A 7500-nucleotide genomic window follows, 5' to 3' on the forward strand; every position below is an offset into this window, starting at 1 on the left:
TGTGCTGGCGGTGACCATGGCTGCCTGCTCCTTTGGTTCACGATGTCCCCGCCGAAGGCGGCGTACTTTAAAGTACTGCAGCTCGAGCGCACAAGGTGCGCGGGGAATTGTTAGCGGCGCCGTGCTTGTGCTGGCGGTGACCATGGCTGCCTGCTCCTTTGGTTCACGATGTCCCCGCCGAAGGCGGCGTACTTTAAAGTACTGCAGCTCGAGCGCACAAGGTGCGCGTGGAATTGTTAGCGGCGCCGTGGTTGTGCTGGCGGTGACCATGGCTGCCTGCTCCTTTGGTTCACGATGTCCCCGCCGAAGGCGGCGTACTTTAAAGTACTGCAGCTCGAGCGCACAAGGTGCGCGGGGAATTGTTAGCGGCGCCGTCGTTGTGCTGGCGGTGACCATGGCTGCCTGCTCCTTTGGTTCACGATGTCCCCGCCGAAGGCGGCGTACTTTAAAGTGCTGCAGCTCGAGCGCACAAGGTGCGCGGGGAATTGTTAGCGGCGCCGTGGTTGTGCTGGCGGTGACCATGGCTGCCTGCTCCTTTGGTTCACGATGTCCCCGCCGAAGGCGGCGTACTTTAAAGTACTGCAGCTCGAGCGCACAAGGTGCGCGGGGAATTGTTAGCGGCGCCGTGGTTGTGCTGGCGGTGACCATGGCTGCCTGCTCCTTTGGTTCACGATGTCCCCGCCGAAGGCGGCGTACTTTAAAGTACTGCAGCTCGAGCGCACAAGGTGCGCGGGGAATTGTTAGCGGCGCCGTGCTTGTGCTGGCGGTGACCATGGCTGCCTGCTCCTTTGGTTCACGATGTCCCCGCCGAAGGCGGCGTACTTTAAAGTACTGCAGCTCGAGCGCACAAGGTGCGCGTGGAATTGTTAGCGGCGCCGTGGTTGTGCTGGCGGTGACCATGGCTGCCTGCTCCTTTGGTTCACGATGTCCCCGCCGAAGGCGGCGTACTTTAAAGTACTGCAGCTCGAGCGCACAAGGTGCGCGGGGAATTGTTAGCGGCGCCGTCGTTGTGCTGGCGGTGACCATGGCTGCCTGCTCCTTTGGTTCACGATGTCCCCGCCGAAGGCGGCGTACTTTAAAGTGCTGCAGCTCGAGCGCACCATGTGCGTGGGGAATTGTTAGCGGGGGCGTCGTTGTGCTGGGGGCTGACTGTCCCTAGTGGGTATAGGATAATGTTAATGTACGGGGATCGCTGGGCGGCACGGACTTGGAGGGCCGAAAAGGCCTGTTTCCGGCTGTATGTGTATGATATGATATGATATGATGCCTGCCTGCTCATTTGGTTCATGATGTCCACGCGGCAGGCGGAATATTTTAAAAGCACTGTTCTGTACGAAGTGCACAATGTCCGTTGGGGAAATGCAGCTGGGGGTCGGTCGACCGGCTGACGACGCCTGCCTGCCGATTTGGTTCACGATGTCCCCGCCGAAGGCGGCATACTTGAAAGTACCGCCGTTCGCGGCGCGCAATTTGCGGGGGGAGGAATTGTTAGTGCACGTCTGTGTGCTAGGTGACGATGCTTGCCGACTTGGTTCATGCCGTCCACGCCGAAGACGGCGCCGTTTAAAGTACTGCCGCTCGAGGTGCACAATTTGCGGGGGAATTGTTAATGGGCGTCGGCGTGCTGGGTGACGATGTGGAGATGTGGAACGCCGAGCCAGATCTATCTTATTTGTTTGCTTGGCCCACTGGACTTTGCATGGGCTTTGCAACACTGTGTGCTAGGTTAAATCACGGCCAATAGAGTGAGTGTTTTTAATGATCCTGATCTGATAAGGGGACTAGAGGTAAAAGAGCCGTTAGGAGGCAGTGATCACAACACGATAAGTTTTACTCTGCAAATGGAAAGGTAGAAGGGAAAATCGGAAGTGTCTGTATTACAGTATAGCAAAGGGGATTACAGAGGCATGAGGCGGGAGCTGGCCAAAATTGACTGGAAGGAGGCCCTAGCAGGGAAGACGGTAGAACAGCAATGGCAGGTATTCCAGGGAATAATGCAGAGGTTGCAGGATCAATTTATTCCAAAGAGGTGGAAAGACTCTAAGGGGAGTAAGAGACACCTGTGGCTGACAAGGGAAGTCAGGGACAGCATAAAAATTAAGGAGAGGAGGTATAACATAGCAAAGAAGAGTGGGAAGACAGAGGATTGGGACTCTTTTAAAGAGCAACAAAAGTTAACTAAAGAGGCAATGCGGGGAGAAAAGATGAGGTGCGAGGGTAAACTAGCCAATAATATAAAGGAGGATAGCAAAAGTTTTTTTAGGTACGTGAAGAGGGAAAAAATAGTCAAGGCAAATGTGGGTCCCTTGAAGACAGAAACGGGGGAATTTATTATGGGGAACAAAGAAATGGCAGACGAGTTAAACCGTTACTTTGGGTCTGTCTTCACTGAGGAAGATACACACAATCTCCCAAATGTTCTAGGGGCCGGAGAACCTAGGGTGATGGAGGAACTGAAGGAAATCCACATTAGGCAGGAAATGGTTTTGGGTAGACTGATGGGACTGAAGGCTGATAAATCCCCAGGGCCTGATGGTCTGCATCCCAGGGTACCTAAGGAGGTGGCTCTAGAAATAGTGGAAGCATTGGAGATCATTTTTCAATGTTCTATATAGATTCAGGATCAGTTCCTGTGGATTGGAGGATAGCAAATGTTATCCCACTTTTTAAGAAGGGAGGGAGAGAGAAAACGGGTAATTATAGACCAGTTAGTCTGACATCAGTGGTGGGGAAGATGCTGGAGTCAATTAGAAAAGACGAAATTGCTGAGCATTTGGATAGCAGTAACAGGATCATTGCGAGTCAGCATGGATTTACGAAGGGGAAATCATGCTTGACAAATCTACTGGAATGTTTTGAGGATGTAACTAGGAAAATTGACAGGGGAGAGTCAGTGGACGTGGTGTACCTCGACTTTCAGAAAGCCTTCGACAAGCTCCCACATAGGAGATTAGTGGGCAAAATTAGGGCACGTGGTATTGGGGGTAGGGTACTGACATGGATAGAAAATTGGTTGACAGACGGAAAGCAAAGAGTGGGTATAAATGGGTCCCTCTCGGAATGGCAGGCAGTGACCAGTGGGGTACCGCAAGGTTCGGTGCTGGGACCCCAGCTATTTACGATATGCATTAATGACTTAGACGGAGGGATTAAAAGTACCATTAGCAAATTTGCAGATGATACTAAGCTGGAGGGTAGTGTGAATTGTGAGGAAGATGCAATAAGGCTGCAGGATGACTTGGACAGGTTGTGTGAGTGGGCGGATACATGGCAGATGCAGTTTAATGTAGATAAGTGCGAGGTTATTCACTTTGGAAGTAAGAGTAGAAAGGCAGATTATTGTCTGAATGGTGTCAAGTTAGGAGGAGGGGGAGTTCAACGAGATCTGGATGTCCTAGTGCATCAGTCAATGAAAGGAAGCATGCAGGTACAGCAGGCAGTGAAGAAAGCCAATGGAATGTTGGCCTTCGTAACCAGAGGAGTTGAGTATAGGAGCAAAGAGGTCCTTCTACAGTTGTAGCGGGCCCTGGTGAGACCGCACCTGGAGTACTGTGTGCAGTTTTGGTCTCCAAATTTGAGGAAGGATATTCTTGCTATGGAGGGCGTGCAGCGTAGGTTCACTAGGTTAATTCCCGGAATGGCGGGACGGTCGTATGTTGAAAGGCTGGAGCGATTGGGCTTGTATACACTGGTATTTAGAAGAATGAGGGGGGATCTTATTGAAACATATACGATAATTAGGGGATTGGACACATTAGAGGCAGGAAACATGTTCCCAATGTTGGGGGAGTCCAGAACAAGGGGCCACCGTTTAAGAATAAGGGGTAGGCCATTTAGAACGGAGATGAGGAAGAACCTTTTCAGTCAGAGAGTGGTGAAGGTGTGGAATTCTCTGCCTCAGAAGGCAGTGGAGGCCAGTTCGTTGGATGCTTTCAAGAGAGAGCTGGATAGAGCTCTTAAGGATAACGGAGTGAGGGGGTATGGGGAGAAGGCAGGAACGGGGTACTGATTGAGAGTGATCAGCCATGATCGCATTGAATGGCGGTGCTGGCTCGAAGGGCTGAATGGCCGACTCCTGCACCTATTGTCTATTGTCTATTGTCTATAATCAACCACTTTATTTTGCCCGTCTTTGTGACTCCTCTTTGACACGTCGATCACCGCTGAGGCTGTTTTACCTGTTTCGCCTATGTACCGTAAGGTACACTCCTTACATTGAACTGCATACACCCCATTATTTCGCTCACGGGTTATCCTCTGTGCTATCCAGTCTCTCCTGTCACCCTGTTCTATGTTTTTGTCTATTACCCAGTGGGAGCAGGCCCCATATTGACATTAATTTGTAACCCTACTGCTCCCCTCGTCTGCTGGTTTTATCACCATCTCATGTTTATCCCTCAGCTCTGCCGTGGTCTCCCTCTCTTTTTTTCTGGTGAGGTTCGGCCTATCCTTTGTCATGGGCATATCCCAGGCTGTTTTAGTAACGTTCTTTTAAAACGTGTCGTGTTTGTTTGGCTTTACCCACGTTCCAGCATTAGAGGCCAATTTTTGCAATGTTTCCTGGGTGGGATTTGCCGGTTTTACAAATGGTGTCACTATCTCACCCTGCTTCCTGATACCCTTATGGGGTCGGCTCTGTTCTTGCAGAACCCTCGGGTGGTGCAGAGTCTGGGCCTTGTTATCAATATCTTGCCCTGCTTCCCGATACCCTTGCGGGTTCGGCTCTGTTCTTGCAGATCCCTCAGGTGGTGCAGAGTCTGGGCGGCATCGTCACCCAGCACACCGACGCCCACTGAAAATTACCCACGCACAGTGCGCGCCTGGAGCGGCAGTAGTTCAAACTACCCCTACCCCTACCCCTACCCCTACCGCTACCCCTACCCCTACCCCTAACCCTAACCCTAACCCTAACCCTAACCCTAACCCTAACCCTAACCCTAACCCTAACCCTAACCCTAACCCTAACCCTAACCCTAACCCTAACCCTAACCCTAACCCTAACCCTGACCCTGACCCTAATGCAGGCAGAGTTATTTATAAAGTGGCCCAGACTCTGCACCACCTGAGGGTTTTGTAACAGAACCAACCCCATAAGGGTTTCAGGAAGCAGGGCAAGATATTGATAACAAGGCGCAGACTCTGCACCACCTCAGGGTTCTGCAAGAACAGAGCCGACCCCATAAGGGCATCAGGAATCAGGGCAAGATATTGATAAAATGGCCCAGACTCTGCACCACCTGAGGGTTCTGCAAGAACAGAGCCGACCCCATAAGGGCATCAGGAAGCAGGGCAAGATATTGGTAACAAGGCCCACGGGGAAGGCGGCATACTTTGGGGTTATTTTGTAGTGAGTTTTGAAGGCATGTGCTAGTGTTACGCATACCGAGGGCGCGCAAAGTTCGGCGCGCCCGGGCCAAAACGCCTCTGCTGGCCGCGGCCGAGTCGGCCGACGGATTGCCACGGACTTGCTTGACGACCTGTCACTCTCCGTGCATCGGTTGCACGCCCGGTTCGTCCTTTCCATTTGTTTCATGATGTACACGCGGCAGGCGGAATATTTTAAAAGCACTGTTCTGTTCGAAGTGCACAATGGCCGTTGGGGCAATGCAACTGGGGGTCGGTCGACCGGCTGACGACGCCTGCCTGCCGATTTGGTTCACGATGTCCCCGCCGAAGGCGGCATACTTGAAAGTACTGCCGTTCGCGGCGCGCAATTTGCAGGGGGGAGGAATTGTTAGTGGACGTCTGTGTGCTGGGTGACGATGCTTGCCGACTTGGTTCATGCCGTCCACGCCGAAGACGGCGCCGTTTAAAGTACTGCCGCTCGAGGTGCACAATTTGCGGGGGAATTGTTATTGGGCGTCGGCGTGCTGGGTGACGATGTGGAGATGAGGAACGCCGAGCCAGATCTATCTTATTTGTTTGCTTGGGCCACTGGACTTTGCATGGGCTTGGCATCATTGTGTGCTACGTTAAATCACGGCCAATTGAGTGAGTATTTTTTATTCAACCACTCTATTTTGCCCGTCTTTGTGACTCCTCTATGACACGCCGATCACCGCTGACGTGTTAATCTGCGTGTTAGGTATCTCGGGGGTCAGTTGGACGGACAGATGTGTAAGGGTTTTGTTCGGAAGGATCGTTGAGTGTAAACGGTGAACGGGGGTTAAAGGCCCTGAGGTTTCAATCCTCTAAAGAATGTAAAAGGTCTGACGCGTTAGCTAGCAGCTAATGAGGTGAACCTAGCAGCTAATGAGGCTCTCTCTCTCTCACGGCCCCGGGACTCCCTCCCTCCCTCCTCCCTCTTGGAACCCTCCCTGCGTGGGGGGGGGGGGGGGGGGGGGGGGGGGGCACGAAGAAAAAGAGGGTATAAGAAGAATCCAGTGGAAGGAGTAGGGACTGGGGGCGAGGTCAGACAGCCTATCCGGCTAATAAAGCATCATGAGGTTAGGTATAAACTCTGATGACTGCATAAACTCGCCCCTAATGGGGGGGGGGCACTCTCTCCCCCACCCCTCTCTCCCCAGTGCCACTCCCTCCGACCCCCCCCCCCACTCTCTTCGTGTCGCTGGGCCCGCCCGGCACGGCCCCGAGGATCACTCCCCGCGCGGCAACGGGACACCGGGTCGCCGGGCCCGCAGGGTCGTCAGTCGGGCGGGGGGGGGGAGGGTGGCCATGCCAGCAGCAGGAGAGGTTTCCAACGAACCCGCGACCGCAGCAGGACCGCCCGCGGCAGACATTTGGACCCAGCGGGTCCGTTCGGGATGGTTGCCGGGCCCGCAGCAGAGGTTTCCTTCCACCCAACGGGGGGGGGGGGGGGGGGGGCGGGGCTGCCCATCTTCCCGCTCGAAGCAACGGCCTCACCCTAACGGCCTCACCCTAACAACCCTCACCCTGACCCTAAACCGCTCGGTTCATGACTTCTCTCCGTTTGGTTCATGAATTCGCCATTTAGTTCACGACTTCTCCTGTTGGTTCCTGACTTCTACCTCGTGGTTCGTGATTCCGGCGGGTAGGTGGGGTGCCCGGATACTCTCGGCGAAAGGTGTTCAAGTGGCAACGGCGGTCCCGTAGATAAGACGGGTTCGGATGCTCGAGCGTGTCGAGTAAGCGCCGGATCGGCGCCGGGCGCCCCCGGCCGGCTGGCTTGCCCCCCCCCCCCCCCACCCCCCCCCCCCCTGGCGGCAGAAACGTGTATCGCGCCAGTGCCGCCGCTGAGGTCGAGATTGGCCGCCTCGACCGTTCGAAGCGTCGCAATTCCGGCGGGACTTCCGAACGCTCGTACCGCCAAGTCAGCCGCGACATTCGAGAATTGCACTAAGTCCGAAAGCTGGCGTCGCTTCTTTTTTGCCCGCCGCAGGTTAACGATTTGACGGCGGAAGTCGAGGAGGTCCGATGTGCGGCCTTCAGCGGGGCCGCGGCGCGCCTTTCCCGCCAGGCCTATCGGCCCGTCTCCCGCCGGCCAGAAAATGGCATTTCTTGTCCGGGCGGTCCCGATCA

The sequence above is a fragment of the Rhinoraja longicauda genome, unplaced genomic scaffold, assembly GCF_053455715.1.
Source record: "Rhinoraja longicauda isolate Sanriku21f unplaced genomic scaffold, sRhiLon1.1 Scf000087, whole genome shotgun sequence".
NCBI lineage: Eukaryota > Metazoa > Chordata > Chondrichthyes > Rajiformes > Arhynchobatidae > Rhinoraja > Rhinoraja longicauda.